The following is a 22,590-nucleotide window of genomic DNA, read 5'->3' as shown; positions in this document are numbered from 1 at the left end:
GCTCGGCAACTTCAAAAGATATAGCTTTTGAAGTGGCACGAAGCTGGCACGTAAGCTGTTGCTAGCACTGACAAGCAGAGGATTTGTGAGTTGCAATCTAAAAGAGTAGCCGACACGAGAAGGAGACGTAACGTGTCCCAGTGGTCGCCTGACCCTTGAAAAATATACAGTACAAATAAATACGTGAGATATTACAGGAGAGTTCAGTCGGGTCCACCGCAGAGGACTGACACGCTGTCTGGGTGATGCCAGGAGATACAAACTGTTGCCCTGTTGGTGATGAATAGAAGAACAGATCTGTAGAATCACACAATGAGCTTTGCTGAGCTTCACCTCGTCGTGTTCTGAACCAGAACATGTGTCTTTATCTCTTAAATCACTCACACGGCTGCCACAATGTCGCCACAGTCCATCTTGCCTTTATTGCCAGTGGAGGATACAATTGCAGAGGCGAACTAGCACCTTAGGCAAATACATTAAGTTCTGATCATCACTTTAAGAAAGGACATATGTCTTCATGTCTTTATGTGTTTATTAGGATCCCCATTAGCACTAGCATGAGCATTGGCTATTCTTCCTGGGGTCCTCACACACTCAAAACATACATAAACAACATACATACAACAAAATTAAAACAAAACGGCTCATAATTTCATGCAATTTACAGTGAAATTAAGTGAAACTAAAATGGTCATCCAATTATCACCATCCTAAGGCCAAACAAAAGTAAATACAAATAAGTGTACATAATAATATATGCATACATAGCCACAGGCACAGTTCAAATTTACTTTAAATAATTTTTTAGCAACCTTTTGAAATGTACTTGAGAATTTGGATCCTCTACTGTCTGATGTTCACCACACTGAATACATTAGCTATGCATTTAACTTGTTAGAAATGTTGAACAGATGAAATACACAGTTTTATGTGGATAATGGGAGGCAAGGTAGACATCTTAGCCTTTAGGAGATTGATTAAAGATGGGGAATGGCATAAATCATGGTTTTAAAGTAACGAATGGCCAAAATAAAACAGTCGTGCTCCACAAAAATATGCCATCGCAATAATTTCAGGACCTTTTTATGCTTCCACTGAATACAAAGCAGAGGTATTCAGCCATATGTTTAATGGCCAGACGTCTACCTAGCTTTTAAGACTGGATGGTTGTTTGAAACCGATCAAATGTAGCACATCGAGATGAGATGATAGGGAATATCATTCAGCTTTATCTCCGAGATGTGTCGCTTACTACGTCTTTGAACAAGTCTCTATAATTGATCATCCCCCGCCACATCATTAGCTGGCGGAGACAAAAGTTAAACTCATAACTTGGATCGTCAGATCTGAGCGAAGCTGGACATTATTCAGAGACAATTGTCTGCGACATCAGCCAACACACTGCAGTATTTCTGGGGAACACAGAACATCGCTTCTTGTTTGGAACTGACCGTTCTACTGGTTGGGAAATAAATGTCAGACATATCGTGTGAGCCCAGAAAACTCTGCATCCATTTGCTAACGGAACATTTTGTTTCCTAATGAGAGACTTGCATAAAGCACTCACCTCACACACTTATTTTAACCAGCCAACACTGACCGAGATAATAAGCCACTTAACTTTTTTGCAATCCATTAAAAAAACCTACCTTTTATTTAGTTTGCTAGTTTGAATGTTTGAAGGACAACGTGAAGTGCTCTTTGAGACGCATTGTTGGTAACTTTGTCTACACAACGCTTTTGTTTCTAGGACCTTGCTTTTGTTTCAGCTAAGCGACACGAGTCACACAAAGTTAACTAAAGTAATCGCAACTTTTGCATAGATCTGTGAAGCAGGACCCAAATGCAGATAACGCTGACAAAAGCCTTTAGAATAGAATAGAATAGAATAGAATTCCTTTATTGTCATCGCACCAGGTACAACGAAATTTAAAAAAGCAATCCTCGCAGTGCATTTCCACATAAAACGAATAAATATATTATCTATATAAACATATACACATTAAACATGCTCACACATCCATACATGCCCGCACATTATTTAAATACAGTTTACAATATAAAAAAACAACACAGGGATGATATTTTGCATCTCTGATGTCGATCAGTTCATAAGTTAATACAACTATTAAAAAGTAGTGCAGTTGGAAGTTGTAACTGTTCAGTTCAGCGTTTGACAGTGTTCAGTTCTCGTATGGCTCCTTTATTTCAAAGATAAAATAAAAATAACTTGGACAAAACAGAACAGAACAGTCACCAACAAAAGACGAACCAACACTGAACGCAGGACGAGACCAGACTAACTACAGGGAGGGGTAATCACGAGACGAGAAACAGCCGGGCAGTGGAGGAGAAACACAAGGGCAACAGGTGAACACAATCAGACAACTAGACACACCGGGGAAACCAACGACAGGGGAGAAACACAAGGGCAACAGGTGAACACAATCAGACAACTAGACACACCGGGGAAACCAACGACAGGGGAGAAACACAAGGGCAACAGGTGAACACAATCAGACAACTAGACACACCGGGGAAACCAACGACAGGGGAGAAACACAAGGGCGACAGGTGAACACAATCAGACAACTAGACACACCGGGGAAACCAACGACAGGGGAGAAACACAAGGGCGACAGGTGAACACAATCAGACAACTAGACACACCAGGGAAACCAACGACAGGGGAAAACACAGGAAGAAGGACCAGACAATACACAAGGAGGAAAACACCCATAACCAGACACACAAAACTACAAACCATAAGAATCCTGACAAGATCAAAGCCATTGAATGTAGGAACCTGATGAAACCTTGTGTTACACGACTCACATTTTAAGGCTTGAATCAGCACGAAACTATCCTGGTTGAATCATCAGTGCAAAAAAGGGGATGCTCAAAACAATCTCGTTCTTTAATAGGTATTACATCTCATACATAAAAACCCGCTCATCTCCCCCATTAGGCATTTGTTATCGTCGAACATCAATGTTGTGATTAGCGTCGTTCTTCGCCATAACCATTGTAGTTATTTACAGCTGTGTCTTTTATGCCGTGCATACATGAACCTACTTTGCAGATTATGTAACCGCCTTTGCCTGTAATCATCCAATGTAATACCTCTCTCCCACTCTGCTCCTTCTCCTTTGGCACGGAGGCTATTTTTAGCGAGATATCCAATGTGCAGGTGTTGAAAAGGCTACGCACAAAGGGTCAAATGTGATGCCTTGAATTCCCGAGTTGATAAAAGTGACCTATTTCCGTGTCTATAATGTGCCAGATTCAGAAGAAAGGGAGGACATGATCTCTTGCAGCTTTTACTGTACTATTTTCAAGCGAGCAAGATTTCCATTGATTTATATTGTTTAATACATAAAGGGGAAATTAAAATGGACTTTTCTTATGAGGCATGTCACAACAGTGATGCATGTTTACTGACTTTAATAGAAAGATAATAGCTACAGGATGTAATGGCTTTTCAATCAATCCAAGCCCCGTCCTCATGAACTTTCTTTTTTCTTCTGTGCCTCGTGTTGCGTCAATTCCGAATCCAATTTCAGCCATAATTCTTATTGCGCCAACATCTCAGGTGTAAGTGCCACAGCTAGCATCTTGTCTATAATTGCAGCCTTATTAAATCCCATCATCTCATGAGCGTCACTTGGGAGGCCATTCCAAATTTCATCAAGCAAACTTATAATCATGACAGGACTGCAGGAATTTCCAATGCAATTAGCTCCACACATGCGGTGCAGAAATCAATAGGCAATTTTGAGGGTTTTCCAGCATCTCATTAATTGATCTTGCCCTTTTCTTCCTATTTTCATGTATTTTCTTGTTTTCAGTAATAGGAAACTAGTTATATTAGAGGCAATACAAGTGCTTTTCACCCTTGCAAACATTGCTAACTGTAAAAAGACGTGGAAATAACGGATACCACTTAGGCCTTAAAAGATAGGGGGGTGTATTTCTCACCTTATACCACACATATTTCCAATGACTCGGTATCTACCTACATCTAACTGCAAACAGGATTTGCTCCCACAACTTGGCCACCTTGCCATCCGTGACCTTCTCAATCTGACTCAGTGAGAGATTTGTCATGTGCCTTAATTTAGATATTCTATATTCTGGGTTTCCGGACCCACAGGGAAGGACATAATTGAATAGGCTGTGTCAAAGCCTCCCCCCCACTCCACAAAAACCTCCCAGGGACGAGCTAACGTTAATTATCTCCCATTGCAATATGGCCTAGTTTTATAATTACTGGTCCTGCCAAATATATTACAGCGCACCAACCCTCACACAATACGGTTATTCATTTAGTCCCTGTGATATGTAGACCTGTGATGTGCAATTCACTTGCTTACCTCATTTACAGACTGGATAACAACATGTGTGCATGAAGGGTTGATTAAATTGTTCGTCGCAATCACAGACTGCTAGTTAAAAATCTCAGACAGGCGCTTCATTAGCTGTACGTATCTCATCCACATGAGTGTGCTCATTTCAGCATCAAAGGGGCACTCTGTGGATTTTACACATTCGGATTAGTTGACTTGTCAAAAGGGCTCAGCCCAGTTGTTTAATGTGACTCAGAGGGAGCTTTCTAAAGCCTGCAGTAAGACTCAGAGTCATGCTACCAGCTCTGTGGGGTAATACTACGGCAAAGTGGTGCATTTAGCTATATGATAACATCAGAACGCGGATGTAGTGCTCAGCTGTTTGCCATAGGATGCCAATATATCCTAATGAGCACATACAAAGTAATATAGAGTCTGATTGGAGTTTCATTAGATTAACTGCTAGAAGATATATATATTTAGTCAGATATTAGTCCATGCCAGCTGGCAAAAAATCCTCTGTCATGATGAAAAGCAAACATAAGCTGCCCTGGCCTTGGAGCATGCAGACCGATGCTGCATTCATTGTGTAATGAAATACTGCAAGTGATTTTGGCATTTAACATATGGGGGAGAAGTTTTAATAAAAAATTCAACAGTTGGATGAATTATTTTGTATCCCTATCTTGAAGCGCCTGCAGTCAAAAAGAAGAAGAATGAAATGCGGACTAGAAGTTCTCCTCTTACCTTCCCAATTCAGAGGCAAGATGTATGGCTTATTTGAATGCTTTGTTAGTAATAAAACAACCAACAAATCCTCTTTCAACATGTTTTCCGTCTCTTTATAGTTTAGAAAACCATAAAAGTCTAAAGTTAGTTACTCTCAAAACAGGGAAATGTAATATTTATTGGGTTTTAAAACAATAAAACCTAATAAATGAATAAACAACATTTACCATCACTTATTGGCATGGCTTGAATTAGTAAATTGTCCCTCTCTGGGTCATATGTAAGCACTGGTGGAGTCTTGTTCGCACACTCAAAACCCATTAAAAATATTTCTCTCTCTGCATGACAACCTCATTAATAGCATGAATAATAACATGCATCATTATGCTGCTGCGTGTTCACATGTTTAGCATAACTGCCACTTGTTGCGCTGTAAGCTCTACAGCCAGAAGGTACATCATGGCATTTCTTTATATCTGCGTGAAAGAAATTCAAGTATTTCATTTTGTGCGTGTAATCTGTGGCCTTTTCTCCCTTTTTAAACCATTTTTAAACATATATCTTTGATGACATTAAATATTATGGCAGAGGATGACACCGACTAAACTGGGGGCTTTCTGGCTCCAGTCCCAAAACTGTTGCCCTCCAGTTGCTGTACGAGCCTTTATGTCTGGCCAGAGCCACCTGAGGACATTTTGATGGCTTCAATTACTGAGTGCTATTCTAAAATCAGGGCTAGCAATTAAAAGACTCAACCAAAGGATATCAAAGGTTAACAACAAACTAAGCCAAATTTAACTTGAAGGAAAGCAAGTTCACGAGAGCAGAACTCGTATAAACCCGTACGTTGTATCATGTAATCCCACAGCACTTGCCTTACATGTCAGGGCCACCGTATATCCAGTTAACCCATGTCTGATCTGATCCCACAAGCAATGATCTATATCAAGCAGGGCCTCCTCACCTCTATTAGCATACTTGCTATAGAAAAAAATTAATCTTCATGCCCTACTTTCCAAAAATCTGTCTAAAACGAAAGGATATTATTAATCTACATCCTTCCCCCCCCCTTAATATATAGCTGTTTTTGTTCTTATTGATCAAAGGGAATACAACGCTGCCTTCAACCTTTTACCTGCACTGCTGTTAGCTTTTGTTCCTTGGATTTCTCCTCAGGTGTTCTGGGGAAATAAGGGCACGACCTGTCACGCAGAGGTGAGGCGGCAGGATTTCACACAGGTCACACAATGAACTGTCAGATTCAGTGTGGAGGAAATAGTACACCCTTTAGTGGTGGAAAGCTACTTAGTACATTTGCTTTTTCTGTTGTGTACTCTGAAGTATTTAGATCGTATGCTGTCCTACCACAACCAACATTTCAAAGTACCTCAATGAATCATCCAATATGTTATATGGTACGGAAACACCCAACTGATCCAGCCTTAAGGTGATCATTTATTTACATTTTGACCAATTCAGATAACCCCTTCAGATGTACAGCCTGTTATAGGACAGTATGTCTAAAGCTGTTGCAGCGTGACCTCGACTCTTCTCGTCACTTCCTCTTTGAAATGAAACACTCATCAGATCATGTGTCCTCTGTGACTGCCTCTCGCTCTCCGGGTGTCACAGCGGCGACATCATATGGTGTCGCAAATCTGTTTCCCATTAATAACAGTGCTCTCCGATTCCAAACAAAGCTCAGTGAGCAAATCAATAATCTTTCAGAGGTTTTTAACAAACATATCCCTTTCCCTATTCTAAATAAATGGTATTACACACCTTGTTCGGTCGGTAGATTCTATATATATATTAAAGCACTTCCTACCTCCGGATGCTAGTGTTACATTTCCACTTTGTTGATGCATTTGTCTCCCTGCGGGTTTAAGACTCTCTTTGTAAAGCCAGGTGTGTTGTTACATGGGAATACCTGCAAGAGAAACATGCATGCTGGGAAAGGCTCCACCCCTGCCAAAGATGAATACATGGGCAACAAAAACACACATCTGCATGGAGGGTAAATAGATTAAGTTTGCATGGCAACGACACTTGTGTGTATTGCACTCTTATGGCGCGTTTCCACTGCAGGCCTCGCTCGGTTTGGTTAGGCCTTAATAGGCCCGACTCACTTTAATGCTGCGCTTCCATTACAGTTTAGGAACTGGGGCAGTTACTATAGTAACGCAGTGTAGGCGGAGCCGTGACGTCATCTTCAATGAGAGCCCCAGAAAAACAACACAGCCGTTAGCTGTTAGCACTCAGAGCTCACAGCTCTTCGTATCTGTTCAGAAACTAGACAGAAGTTAAACAAGTACAAACCACAGACTGCCTGTGTCATGGAGAATACAGTCGCTGGTTTATTTATGTCTGTAGGCCGTTGTTGTGAGTGTGGACGGTCGGAGCATATATAACGTTAGCTTAGCCAAGCTACATTTAGAAAACAGGCATTTTAAAAGGGTTTTTCGCCTGCCGTCTGTCTGCAGACTTGTCAAAGCATTAATTCATGGTTTTTACTAACCGGTATCAGTATGTTGTTACTTCGGCATCATTTTGAAACGTGTATTACAATTAAATCACGGTCAAATATGTTCATCTTGTTGTAGTTGTAGCCCCCTTGCCAGCGATTCTCTCTCTAGTTTAGCATGCTCAGCCCGACTCAGCCTGGTTGTTCCTGGCCCTAGAACCACGATTTAGTCGGGCCAGAAAAAAGGTGAAAAAGTAGCCTTGGGCCCAAACTAGGCCAAGTGGAAACGCAACCAAAAACGGGCCCCGCACGCTTAAAGCGAGCTACCCGCTGCAGTGGAAACGCGCCATTAGATGCATTGGAGAGATTGTTGTGGCAGTTGGTGCTACAGTATGCACCATCAAGAACACTTCCACTCACTCGCCGATGATCCGTCTTCAGTGAGGAGCAAAGTTACCAAGGAGCAGTCTGAAGCTTTTCTTTTGGCTTCTAAGGCTTATGGCTATATTTAGAAGCATGATAAAAAAAAAGGTCATACTCTGACTCTCTGGGTGACATGTGAATGCATCATTCTGTGCATGTGACTGCTGCCTGAGTTGTTCTCATCGGGGTAATTATTCTTATTCTATCGAATCTATCGTACATTCAGATTCCGCTTCTGGCATTTAGCATTCATGTGATTTGTAATTACAGAGCCATTTCATCGCTTCTTGGAGTTCATTAGCTGACACGGGATTTGGCCATCAGAGGTGATAAGGGAGGGGAATCGCCAAATGTCAGACATAAATGTGAGATTTGACTTCGGAGGACTTGTTAATGTGCGTGAAAGCGGCTCAGCGGGGAGATCTTTAACTAGTACATTTAGCAGAGAATGCGTCTCAACCCACAGGTTGAGAATTAAGACAGGCAGAAAAGTATAGATAAAAACACAGACAGAAGAAGTCCCTCTGACATTTTACCAGAGCACTGTGACATGAGAACTGATTCATTTTGAGGTAGACATCATTTCAAAAGGTGAATATGAAGGGAGAAAAAGCAGCGTGTCAGTTTCCCATTGTGTGCTTACAGTGGCTCTCGCATTACGTCATGTTGTGTGTCCAAGTTGCTGAAACTTTTCACTCCGTTTCATCACCTTCGATTTGGCAGAAAAAAGCACGTTGTGTACATGTAACGTTGTCGTTCGTGTTTGCCTCTCATCTTACAGAAACACGTCCTGAGGTTTTAAATATTTGGGTAGGATGTTGAATAAAATAGCATGGAAATCAGTCACCTCATGCGACAGGCAGCAAGAAGGTATTTGCCATGCCGCTCCATGGCTCGGTTTCCCTTCCCTTACATTACCTATGTCTCTGCACTGTGCTCCTCAAGGCTATACAAAGCTTTTTCTTGTGTGTTCCTACTTCTCCCAGCTCATTCATTTTTCATTGGGCCTGGCTTGTTAATTAAAATGCTGAATGGCACACTTTAGGTTGCAAACAGAAAATGTTGTTGTTTGACCTTTTCTTTTAGCCATTATAAGGCACTGCCTGAGTATGACGTGCTGATGAATGGATAATGTACTCGCTCAGCTGACAGGTCCCTTTGGTGAAATTAATGAGAACACAGTGCGCAAGAAAGGAGGTTGTTGAAATGAGGGAATTTCTTTCTAATTTTGCAAGGCCTGCATTACTCTTCGCAGATTGTGTTGGTGCTGTAGCTTGTAGATGGATATAATGTATCATAAAGACACCTGATGGACGGATAGCAGGGAGAGATGAGAGACGAAGGCTGAATGAGAGGAAGAGGAGACAGGCAAGTAGAGGTAGTGATAACCATCGTCATCTGTCTTTCCTTCATTAGCGCTAATGTTTGTGGCATCCTGTTTATTCAAATTAAATATGCAAACTGCGTCGCCAAATGGATGCCTGTGAAATGCGTCGCTGTCAGACACCGTCATGTGTTGTACCTCATTTGAGCATGTTTCCTTTACCTCACACACAGGGATGTGAATTGTAAACTGTGTGGGCACCAAATAACTTCCGATATGATTGATTAATCCCCTGATCGCCTCCATCTTACATCCTGTCTGAGAACACCACCAAAAGGAGAAGATGAAATGTGTTATCCGGGGGAAATTAGTCGAGCCTTCTTAACTATCTCGTGATTCATTACTGAAAAGGTGAAATTGATTCTCCGGTAGATTAACAAGTCTTCTAATGTGTAATAAATGGTCCTTAGCCTCAATGATGACCATATGTGCTGTGAATGGAGATGTTTGTGCGAAATGTGTCGTAAGTGCCAGGATGTGACACTGAGGTGCAATATTGGATGACACCAATAGGACGCTCCTAGAGACTACTGTACAGGAAAGTCAATCACAAGCCTTGTTACAACACTTAGGGCCCCCTTCTTATTTTTCCCAACCATTACATTTATCTAACTCCTCCAAAGAACTTGAATGAGGATACATGTAGCTCATTTACTGAGACACTGTTCGTACCGCCGGGGGTGTTTTGTTCTTGGATCTTTGATCAACAGCGTGTTCATTTATGTTTTGCACTTTACATTACCCATATGCTGAAGATATCAAATCAGCCTACAACTACGATATGCCTGTAGCTTCCACTGACGACACCAAGTCATGTCCTTGCTGTTTTCTATGTGGATTTGAGAGACAAATGTGTCTTACAATATACATAATGTACAGCATCACTCACCACTTGTTGGCCACTTTTCTAAAAAAAGTCTCTCTTTAACTCGTTCATTACCCAAATACTTTTTTGTTGAAGGGGCCATAACTTAGAACAAGCAAAAATGTGACTCTACTTCTTGGCCCTTTTTGTTTCTAGGACCTTTTTGTTTTGTTGTTGTTGTTGTTGTTGGATGTATATATCACACTGTCGGACCTCGAGAAACGATATTTCTGGATGTACAACATGTAGAATTCTTGACAATAAAGCTGACTTTGACTTTTTTTTTGACAAGGCTCTGGCTACTTCCTGGAAGGTGGTAAGGGATCAGAAAACAGCTTGATTTTGTAACACCTATAATACCAAATATAATGTACATACAGATATGTGTACATACTGTAGGGCTACAGAAGTGTCCCCCTATTTCCTCATATGCCCTCTTTTGGTCGACGTCAGTCACTTTGCGGTGTATTGTAAAACGGTTTCATCTCGCCTCCATTCTTTACAGGTAAGAAAAGGCATTTAACGGCAAGTCGTGTTTTTGCGACGTACAAAGGAATAAAATAAATGTCTGCAGTGCCAGAGCAGGATCAATAGGCAGCACAAATAAGGAGTTTTATACAAGCTATTACCCTGAACTATAAACCTGCTCAAATCCGACACATCTCAAAGAGTCAGTAAAAGTTAATCAATGGACCTTGAAGTTCCCGTCCAGTCAATCACCAGAGGTTTCTACAAGTCACGCGAGTTGTTCCTACCAACGCGCTAACTTTGAGTAAACACTTGATGAATCCCAGCACCGTTTGTCCTTAGAAACAGATAATTGCATGTTTCAGAGTTGGGTGTACACTGAGTGCACTGACCCGAGCGACGTGCACTGTTTGAACAGTAATGGTCATTAGCTCTTATCTGTTCCTCGCTCTACGTCTTGTCATGAGCTTCAGACAGAGCTGGATGTGCTAATTGGTTTAACACGTTTGAGTGTCAGCTTTAAAAATGGTAGTTGCCAAAGAAAACGTTCTTCTTGCACTTTACCGCTACTCGTAAGTACTTGCCTTGCCCCACATCATTAGTTGTATTTAGTTATCTGCGCTAATGTTCCGTCCATACACCCATCCATCAAATCTGTGTCCTCCTTTAGTATTACAGGTGATTAAATCAAAGAGAAGCGTTGAGTTTATACCCCGTTCATCCTTACTAGTACCAGCCGATAAGTCTCACATCTCTCCTTGCTCGTGGATTTATCGTATAGCAGCAAATGATTAGATATCTCCATTGCTGAGCATTGCTACAGTATGTGTGCATTATCCATCAAATTGTAGTCCGCTCCTGTGTGTCTTTTTAAAGACCCTCAGTTGTACCTGCAAATAATTAGCTTGTTTACGGCCTCGGATTTTGAAATGACTTGTTTGTGTCGAAGACGAAAAGCATTGAAGATGCAACGAGAGTGAGTGTTGCAAGTTATTGATTTACCATTACGGTGCAGGTTGACCCTGATGCAGCCCGTAGAGTAAATGTATGCTATCAAAGACGGTGCTCTATTATAACCCTTTTCACATGAAATCCACATAGCTGGAAATGTATAAAATGATTACTTTCAGGGGCTTCACGACAAAGGAATGCTTGACTTGTTGTCTTTTCTTTTATCAGAATATTTAATGTGTTGGATTACTTTATCAGATTGCAATTAATTATTGTAATTTGCACTTTAATTAAATGATTATTTCTCACACAACTTGGCTTACAAAAAGCAATGTATTCATTCGTTTAATTGACTTCAACGGTTCAGATTAAACAATAGACCGGCAAAGGGGCACATACCATTTTAAATTAATATAATAATAATATATTTAATTTATATAGCGCTTCTCATCTGCCAAGACAAATCTCGAAGTCAAAGGGTTTTATCTCACCATATCTAACCTTAATGTAATTGCATGCATGATTATTTAATTTCCTTTTCAAATGAAAAAATACTTATAATGAAATGCTTCCGTGAACATATACAGAAATACTTGGCCGAATGAAATGATTGTGTGTAATGGTGTGTTTGAAATGTGTGTGTGTTTACATTTGATGTGTGTTAACTGGTTCATCTTAGGCCCTGTCTGCCCCCACACAGCCCCTGCTCTCACGCATGCTGTGTGTCATGAGGACTGAGGGCTCGAACAATAAGAAAATAAGAAACTCTCCTTTGGGGGAAACACTGGTGTGTGTGTGTGTGTGTGTGTGTGTGTGTGTGTGTGTGTGTGTGTGTGTGTGTGTGTGTGTGTGTGTGTGTGTGTGTGTGTGTGTGTGTGTGTGTGTGCACATGCATCAGATCTGTTTATGGGCCTGCCTGCTGCATCGTCCGTCTTCCTCTCCTTGCTGTTCTTTCCCCTGGGAGGCTGTTAGGGCTTTGCATCTCGATGTTATGTAGGACACTGCTGCCTGCTTGATGTTTGAATTTAAGGGGGGGGGGGTGTTGCTTTAAGACGCCGCTGCGCCTTCTGTTTTTTGGAGGAGCTGTGATATGATTCAAAGCCCTGACAATCGGATGCTGAGCAGAGGAACAACAACTATTTTGGGTACAACCAAACACTGGATGTTCTGAGTGAAGCTGGTACAGTGCCTCTGCTTATTGCACAGAAGAAAGTGTGGGGGGGGGGGGGGATACGTGTGGGTGAAAGGGAGGGTGATGAAGCTGTTTAGGTATAACAACACAACCAAATAACGTGAGGTAGTATGATAGGGTCAATAGAAGCGCCTGTAAAAAAGAACAAAGCAATTGTGTGCAGACCATAACTCGTGATTTCTGGGTTACTTGTACACGGTGTTGCTTGACCCCCTTCTTTACAGGGATTGTAAAAAAAGGCCTTAAAGTATGTCGATAAATATATGAGACATGAGTTTGGAGCTAATTACAATTCAGCAGTGGAGGCAATAGTGGCCTAAAGGCACTTGCGAGTGTGCTCTGTGGCGTTTTGCTGCTCACTCCCAGTGACTTCTTGCTTCTTTGTTGACGTAACTTCTTAAGTTGATCCCCTTGACATTCCAGAGAATACTGCAACTGCGTATTGAACGTATAGTGCCATTTCAAAAGACCTTTTTTCTCGGAAGTGACGCAATTACTGGCGGAGAAATACATTGTTGAATGAGGTCACAGACAAGAACACAATAACCATGTTCAGATGCTGGTTATGAGCGCTGCATTAAAGGGAACCTCTTATGCCCATGTTCAGGTTTCATATTGTTACGTGTGCGCCACGCTTTAATGTTCAAAAAGCTCTTTATTTTTTTTCTGAAACCAGAGCCCAGTCTGCTCTGATTGGTCAGCTGGCCGGCTCTGTTGTGATTGGTCAACCGCTTATAGATGTCCCGCCCACCATTTACCTGCACCAATACACTACATAAAAAAGCAGAATAGGGCCTCTTTAAGATAGGTGAGCTATAGGACCTGATTGGTCGACAGTTGTTTATGCGTGTCAATTATCTGCACACTGCTCAACCACAACAAATACAAGAATGATGCCATAGGAAAGAAAATGTGTGAGGAAGTGGATATGCTAAACAAGTAAAAACAGATAGGGATGTTAAGAGTGGATGATGTGGGCAGATAGGGAAAATATTTTAGAGATGAGTACGGAGATGAGAAGAGGTTAAGAGGATAACAAATATCATGCATGGATTCAGGGTGTAGGCAGTAACCCCGCTGCTGTATCATTTGACTTCCTATTTCCTCAAAGAGTTGTGCGAAAGTTATGCTTGTTATGAAACAAAGTGATTAATCTCTACACTTAAATAATAAGGGGGCTTTTATGACGACTAAGCATTTTGCGGTGTGAAGCATTGGTCATGGCCAGCTGCTAGATGTTAAACTACTTAGGGAATTAGCCGCTGCCACAATTGGCAAGAAAGAGGATTACCATTTTAAGATTTTAAGCCCGACTCACCCTTGCTGTTTTTGAGCCTCAGACATAAACATTGCCATCGTCCCATAAAAGATTCAAGTGGTATTAACGATGCACTCTTTTCAGGATGCAACATTATCTCTCAAAATGATATGAATGGCACTCGCTAAATGAATCAAGTCATTAAGAGAGACACAGAGCAAAAGGTGGTTTTAAGACCAGAAAGAAATGAGGAAAATGTATTTATGTTTCTCATCCTCCATCACATGTGTCCTTTGTTGTCCGCGGTTCGGGCTCTAAGGAAATGCAAAGAGAAGGTCTTTACCGTATGCATCATCCATGTTCATTAGAGCCACCTTTAAAGTCATCCTTCACACTGCCTCGCACGGCTGGAACTGCTTCGAATGGCTGTTATCTAGCTGTTCAGTGATATGAACTCCATGACGCCACGGCGGCCAATGCCAAGGGTCGGAGGCTCGCACTACAATCTGAAAGGATGCCTTACATTGTGCATGTTCGTAGGGGACACTTCATTTTAGTTTTGCAGACTCAAGACACACCATTAAAAAGAACACACAAACTGTGAATATAGAGCACTAGAGGTGAGGTTATTTACCGCATGTTTATTATCCGCCTTTGAAAGACATTTAGAACACCTTGAAACAAACTCTCATTAAGGGAGAAAATGCAGACTGTTTCAACATTATATTGAAAGGTGGACATCGCTCAAGAGTTCAAATCCCCTGTTGGCGCTTTATTTGGTTATTTTGATTTAAAAGACCAAAGAAGCACATTTTCTATTCTATTCTTTCTTTTTTAATGACCATACACACGGAGTACAACGATACTCCCGTGTTAGTAATGTAGTTGTGTGTGCATATTTTTTACAGTACAGTTTGGGACTGTAAAAAACGAGTGTAAAAGAAAAAAACTAAAGTAGCATGGTTGCTTTTCAGAAGTGTTGAGATCTGTCCCCCCTTCATAGATTTCTAACCACAAATGACATGTTAGAAAACAATAAATACAGTCTGGCTGTTCCCAACCTGCTTCTTAAAAGTCACTGCGCAGCCATTACGCACTTATGTGTTATCAACCAGCATTAGCGTGGCTGTAGTGCCTTCGAGGCTCTTCACAGTGACGCAAATGCACTGGCACCGTCAGAGGAGAGAACACAAAACCTTGAGTCACTGAAAATCCAGTTTTCAAGGATTTTATAAAACACCTTTTTCATACATCACCACTCTGCTATTTTGAAGATGCTGCACAAGTCGAGTACATGTTTGTCACAGAGGCTCATGGCACTGCTGCATCAAAGCACGGATGAGAGGTTTGGATGTGAAAGAGCATTCTCAAATATGTGTTTTAAACCGTGCACGATGTGTGAGTCACTGGTTTCAAAATGTCAGGGTTGTTGCTCATTGGAGAAGACTGTATTTATGACACTACTATTATTTGAATTATAACTCGACGTGTGGAATGCACTCTTGCCTGTGAGTTTTTCAATGCGACATCTTGTTTCTCCACCCCTTCCTCCCCGCCTTCAAATGAAACTTGATTATGAATTATTCCCTTTAGAAATAAGGAACTAACAGTGTGCGCTGCCAGAAGCTCGGGGACAGTGGAGTGTGTGGAGGCAAGTGTGTAAGTGTGTAAGTGTAAGTGTGTCATGTCGTTCGAGGACAAGAAGAAAGCAACAACACAACAAGCCTTCTGTGCTCAGACATCAAAAATGCTCTGTGTCCCGTCCAGATTTTTTGCAACACATGTAATAGAGACTAACCTTCTAACGCCCTGTGGCTATCATCTGACTGGGGGATTGTTTCTTTCTTCCTCATGCCCTACTTTTGAGAGCCAAATCAGCGCTTTACAAAAAGTTTTTAGGTCATATTTAGGCTGCCATAACACATCAGGGAACCAGTTGTTAAGTGATAGAGTGTCTTCTTTCTTCATAATTGAATAATCATCTTAGAAGTGGTTTCTCGCCAAATTAAAGTGCTCAAAAAATCAAGGTCTCATTGTTTTTCAAGTAGGTTATTATTATTGTTGTCGAAACTTGACGGTTGCCTCACATGAATGCCAGATGTATTTGTCAGGGTAAGAAAGGGAATGAGAGAATATAGCAGTGGAAGTAAACTGGAGACTTGACAGTTTTGGAAAGACAACAAAGTAAAGACTCGCTGCTGCTTCTTCTCTTACGCCATCGCCCCACCGTCCACCAGGATGACTTGACTCTTGTTGCCATGGAAACAGGAGTTACCAAACGCTCAATAATATCTGGGTAAAGGGCAGAGAAAGAGAAAGATAGATTTATACTTTGTGAAATCAGGACATGAAGTATCAATTATCAAAACTTCCAGATGCATTATATTGTTTGTTAAACATAGTTAAAGCAATGTAAAGTATACATTTGCTGTAATTTATTTTAAAATGCATTATATTGACCTTTCTGCTTTCTCCTATCTGAGTCAATATTTATCTTTTATTGGACAATGAATTACATTCTTATGATTATATATCTTATTTTATCTACATTATTGCTTCTTATACATTATAGTACTTTGATTATATTTATCCTATAATGGAACAACTGTCATGTAAACCAATTATATTTTAAATAGGATTCTGACTTTTCTGTATGTAAGTTGATGAAAAAAAGTTACCTTTTGTGCACTAACATTTTTGCAAAAAGTTAAAATTGCCGCAAGAAATGTGGAGGCCACGGTTCTTTGTGTGTATTGTTTGTTGCAGTCAGATACAATTTAAGTAATGCATTTGAAAAGGTTGTATGTCACAAGTGTTACCATTTCAGGAATGTGTCGGCATTCCTCCCCCTCTACTTTTTAATCGTCGCTCTGAAGCAACTTTGTAAGTAGGAAGTTAGGAACCATCAAATAATTCGGAAGAATGAGTGATCACAAACTAAAATGAGATTTAATTTGTGATGGAATTTATTAGCACGCGGTGTGACTCGGCTCCGGTAACGCTACGGGAAGCGTGAGTTCTCCATCTGGGCAAACAATGGCTCTCCGCCTGTGCAAACAATTCACAATTACTTCTGTCTGATTAACTGCAGATTTTGACCCGAGTCCCAGACACAAATAAACCACAGGTGTGTGTAGCGCAGATACGTTCCATTCAGGCCTCTTGCAACTGGTCACAGGAAAAACTTGTTACAAAATGTCAGATTGTGTTGTGGGTGAATGGTTGTCATTAGATACTCAACAGTAATTCACACACAAGTGTTTAAAAGTTCAGGATACACATAATTAAAGCCTGAGGGACTACCTTTCTGCATGCACCTAGATCAGGGGTGTCAAACTCAAGGCCCGGGGGCCACATTCGGCCCGCGACTTCATTTTATGTGGCCCCACAAGAGCTTGCAAAGAATATAATATGTTTATTATACAGTTACATGCTACAGAAGCATGTTGCCCATAAACTACATGTCCCACAATGCATCTCAAATATGACTTTTTTCTCAGAATTTGCCTTTTTTTCTTCAAAATATGCATTTTTTCATAGAATTCCTTTTTCTCAGAATTAGATTTTTATTTCAAAATGTCACTTCTATTTCTTTTTTCTCCAGAATTTGGCTTTTCTTTTTAAATCATTTTGGGATATACGCACTGAAAAGACTTGCAATCTGTTGCCCTAGACTTCTGCTTTCAGACGTAGTTAATTATGAAGTTATTACCCTATGTAATATAATACATTATTTTATATATATGATATATTTATATATGTATTTTTATATAGTCTTAAAGTTACAACCGGCCCTTTGAGTGCAACCATAATGCTGATGTGGCCCGCGATGAAATTGAGTTTGACACCCCTGGTCTAGATGATAGCAAGCAATAGTGTTTTGTTGTGCTGAACTTCACCGTGAAAAGTTTAATATCCAAAATGGACACAGTACGTTGTGATCACTATACATGCATCTTCTGTGAATCACTCCAAAGCCAGACACAAAATCAGCCAAGACTCATAAATCTTCCCGTCTTATTTCCTCCCTCATCCCAAAGCGGGGACCCTCGAGTTACTGCCAGCTGTGTACTGCAGCCCCGGGTAGGGTACCATTCCTATTCTTGTCAAAAACATAAAAAAAAGAATGAATCATTAACGAAACTGCTCGAAAATTCCTTCTTTCATTTAGATGTTTGTGTGAATATTCGAAAAATCCCTTTCATCCCCGAAAATGCCGTTGTGTCATTCTTGCCAAAATGCTTCTGTGCAAGCTCATCTTTAAAAACCGAGCGGCTCTGATCAAAAGACGATACAACTAGCTTTGAGATAAAGGATGTATTCTATGTATTATGCGTGGCAAAAGAGCTGCAGTGCACCCTTTGCCTTCTCTGCCTCAGACATGTTAACAAGCCGGTTCACCTTCTCGTAAGCTTGGATAAAACGACATGTGTGTGTTATCGTCGCTACGCAACCAGCATTAGTTTCACAATTTCTTCTGACATATTTAAACACAAAGACAAAATGTTCTTTCCTTCAACATGTCTTTTCTTTCGCCCTACTCTGCCTACATGTATGATTGGTCCTCCCATGTTCCTCTCTCTCCCTCAGCCTCCTAATCTCACAGGCGCTGCCCTGAATGGTTTTCCTTAAATGGAGCTCCCCGCGGTCGCTCAGAATCTGCACATCGGAAAAAGCTGGTGAGGCTGTGATCCTCCCCACAGACCCAAACTGAACTCCCTCCTTCAATGAAGGACAGTTGCTAACATCCGGAATCTTAATTTGGCTGGTTCTCTATCCCTCCCCATGGACATATCCACAGTGGTGGGGGGGGGGGGGGTGCTTTTTTTGGGAAAACCGTTAATGACTAGCTGGCCTTGTATCTCCAAGTGGATCAATTTGCTTTGGGGATTGGATTCACTTCTTCCATGCAAACTCTCTTTGATTGAGCCAGTTGATACAGCCATTGAGAATCAGGCCGAGGCGAGTGCAGTGCAGTACATCAGCAAGAAGGGAATGTGCTGCGTCTGCTATTTTTTAGATTTCCGAGGGGCCGTTTTTATAGGCATGAATGTACAGTTTATACAGTCCAAAAAAAGAAAGGACCTGATTCCCCTGCACAGAACAGCTCCAGAAATATGGATTTGTAACACGGCACATTGATGCAGTTGCCTCATTTGCATTTCTGCATTTAGTGTAACTGTTTTGCATGTGAACATTGTCGAACGAGTATCTGAAATGTTCTGTGGTGAAATCCCATTTCAGGGTTCAATGGCTCTTCCGAAAGCCGCATATCCGGAAAGCCGTGAAATACACGCCCTTGTAAAGCTCGTCTATTCAATCAATTTCCCGATGTTCAATTACTGACATTACTGCTCGGCGTGCTCTTGTTTTTCTCTCTTTTGCACATCATGTATTAAAACCAATGCGTCAATTCCTGTGGCTCCAGATAAGCTTTACACTAAAGAACACCTGATTGAGTTTGTGTACATTACTTCCCTTCTGCTTGGTGCTACAGTGTAAGAAAGATGACCTTGCACGGTGCAGCATTGATGGAGTTTGCACTCAATGTAATTGTATTTGAGCTTAAAGTAAGAGATAACACCAAAGTTCCATTCATCAGAACTCCTGTTGCCTTGGTGAAGTTGCAGCAAGGTTGCCACGTTGATGCAAAAAGGACCAGCTAGATTATCGATCCATTGCAATAATATATATATATCACATCAACAATGAATACTTAACTATTATAGGGATGACCTTCCTGTTCCCTATGACGATTAAGTCAGACATTTCCTCGCTCTTATATAAATATGTGTACTATTCTGCATGCTTGGATGAGTCCGCATCATCGCCTGCATTTTACTGCGCAAACAAGCTGGCAGTTGGCGTGCAGCAACGTCCGTCCTTCTCTGATTTTCACGCCATGAGCTTCCAGCTTTTTAATGTTCCACTTTTTCGTCCCAACACTGCAGAACTAACCTGTCTGATCCGGTGTGTTTGGAAGGCCGTGGCAGCAGCAGCAGCAGCAGCAGCAGCAGCGTGTGTGTCCATGTGGCGGTGCTGCATGCCAGCCGGACACACGGAGAATATGACAGTCTGCCATATGGACCACCTGCAGCAGTCTCACAACCTGGTCACTTTATAAATCTGTTCATCCAGCGCGCTCCAACGTGCCGCTGGGATCCCTCTCCGTCCTCCTGATTAGCCGCTCCGCGCCTCGCCGTGTCCATCAGGCTGATCAACCTCAACGCTGTGCTGGTGGGCCGCATCCAATCACGGCCTCCCAATGTGTAAATAAAACCCCCCACACTATCCTGGTAAATAGGATGCAGTGAGATATAAAGTGAGCAGAATGCATCGACTTTTTGCCTCTACTCAGCAGTTAGTTTGGACTAAATGGCACGCATGATTAATTATTATCCAACCCATGACAGGCCGTGGTGAATTGGAATTACATGACTGGCTGACATTGCATGTCCCAGTTCAGTTATAGGCTAAGAAGGATTCATTTGCTGCCTCCATCTTCCCACTGCACTCGTTCAAAGTCAGCAACACGAGGTGGGCTACACATGCTTGGAGGTAAACACTCCGGTATGTGCAGTGCATAAAGGGACTCGAGGTGTGCACAGACATCCCAAATATCCAAGTGTCTTTCAGGAAACCATCTGTCGGAGGAAACGGTAACCCTCTCAGCAGCTGTTGCCAGAAAATAGTCCCTCCTATAGACAATGCATCATCGTCACATTTGTATTTAGGGACAGGTGTGCCAATTTATAAACCAACAAGTATTTGAAAATACTGGAGGCAATATATTCCCTGTCAATGTCAGCCAGTCAACAACTGCTAAAAAAGATCAGATTATGTTTTAGTTCTGTTTTTTATCAAACTAATGTTGGATAGTGACCAAAACACAATCTGTGCAAACATTAAAATGATGTATCTGTGTGCTTCCACAAAGGTCTTCATTCGCCTCCCGTCCGGACCCTCCCACCGTCGATAACAACACGGTTCACTGCGGTTCTCTATCCAATTCAATTTCCACGCTCTCCGAAGTCACTCTGAAGGAGCTGGAGGAAGACATATGCACCGTCAGGATGAAATCTAATCAAGTCTGGGGCTCCGTACCTGTTATGGTGGCTGGTATGCAGAACGGCCATAACGGTGCTGTTTGCATGTCAGCATTGAGAGCCCTGACGTATGTGATAGTCACTCTCTCCGCGACAAGTGTTTTCACACACTGTGGAGTGTGGATAGGTTTAGCAGATCGCCCCTCCACCCCCACTTCCTTCTCCTCATAATGACGCCGGTCTGTCCTGCCCATTTTCCTATTCTCGCCATGATAGCCGTCTATTGCTTTCCTTAAGGATTTTGCAGTAACATGTCATCAACAACAGATTTACATCCCGAGTCCACTCCTGCTCATCTGCTTCCCTCAATGCTTGTCTCGCTCCCTCCCTCTCCATCTCTAAATAATTACTTAAATGAATCTATTACCGGCATGGCCTCGGCGCAGCTTTAACTGAAATGCCAGTCTCTGTGGGGAGGTGATGCATTCCACTGCAGGTTTAATGCTCGAGAGAGAGGGTAGACAATTATTTATCTGGTCTTAAGCAGACGCGCTGATACACTTAAACAAATAGAGCTTTATGTTTCTATAGTAAATAACAAATGGCATTCCTTCGACTGGCCCAAAATAAAGCGCAGTGATCACTGTCAACGTGATTGATTGGAATCGGTGGAGCGGCATCAAAGTTTGTTCCGTCAACCTTTGATCAAATGGATGTAGAGACTGACTTATTGCTTTGTTCATGTCCCTGTATGGCTTCCTGGTCTCATGTTCCATCAACAGTGATGCACACACACATTTCTTTATTGGCCTATCAGTCACAGAAGCCTCCACAGTACTTTCCTTTATGAAGTCTAACAGTTCATTACCCTTAAAAGGTTTTTTTTCTTTTTTTAAATGTTTCTTTTATTATCTTTTACTGTTTTTAAATGCCTTTGTCTGAATGTCTTTCATTTTTGTAAAGCACCTTGCCTTGCCTAACAGTTCATTACAATTACAGTTGCATGGTTTAGGTGAATGCTAAAAAAGTGAACAAAGAATGGTTCTACATCACGCTGGTCCCTCAAATCAAGTGTCCACACGGCAGGTAGATTACTGTGGGGAAAAAAAATACAGTTTATTTTTTAGATTGTCTATGCTTGTGAACAATATGATTATGTAAGCGTGTCCCAAAGATTACCGTACTTTTCGGACTATAAACCGCGACTTTTTCCCCCATTTTGTTTGTACAGCTAACGGCCACTAGGGAACCTCCTAAATCTATGGATTTTACAGGTACAATTAACCATAGATATATATAAACACTAGATGGCTCATGGGAGATTTTCCAGCGTAGCTGACTGGCCGCCATCTTGCTACAGTCAACAGTTACTCTGATTCGCGTTATGGTAGCTGTTGTAAGGTGAGTGATCTGCACAAAAATACTCTTAACTCGCTGAAATCTTGACTGATTTACAAACGGTTT

General features: G+C 41.5%; 1 protein-coding gene across 4 annotated transcripts in view; it reads right to left on the bottom strand.

Annotated features, from left to right (window-relative positions):
- Nucleotides 1-22,590, bottom strand: part of slitrk6 (SLIT and NTRK-like family, member 6) — a 114,761-nt gene that overhangs the window by 52,083 nt on the left and 40,088 nt on the right. For 2 of the 4 annotated variants that reach the window (XR_011644369.1, XR_004553579.2), the window contains one exon: nt 16,150-16,372. The exons of the other annotated variants lie outside the window; for them this stretch is intronic. The gene's annotated coding sequence lies outside the window, so the exon portion shown is untranslated. Of the gene's footprint in view, nt 1-16,149; nt 16,373-22,590 lie in introns of those variants that run through there. 4 annotated transcript variants of the gene reach the window in all.

Source organism: Pseudochaenichthys georgianus, chromosome 2 (genome assembly GCF_902827115.2).
Source record: "Pseudochaenichthys georgianus chromosome 2, fPseGeo1.2, whole genome shotgun sequence".
Classification (NCBI taxonomy): domain Eukaryota; kingdom Metazoa; phylum Chordata; class Actinopteri; order Perciformes; family Channichthyidae; genus Pseudochaenichthys; species Pseudochaenichthys georgianus.
This window is presented reverse-complemented; position numbering and strand designations above follow the sequence as displayed.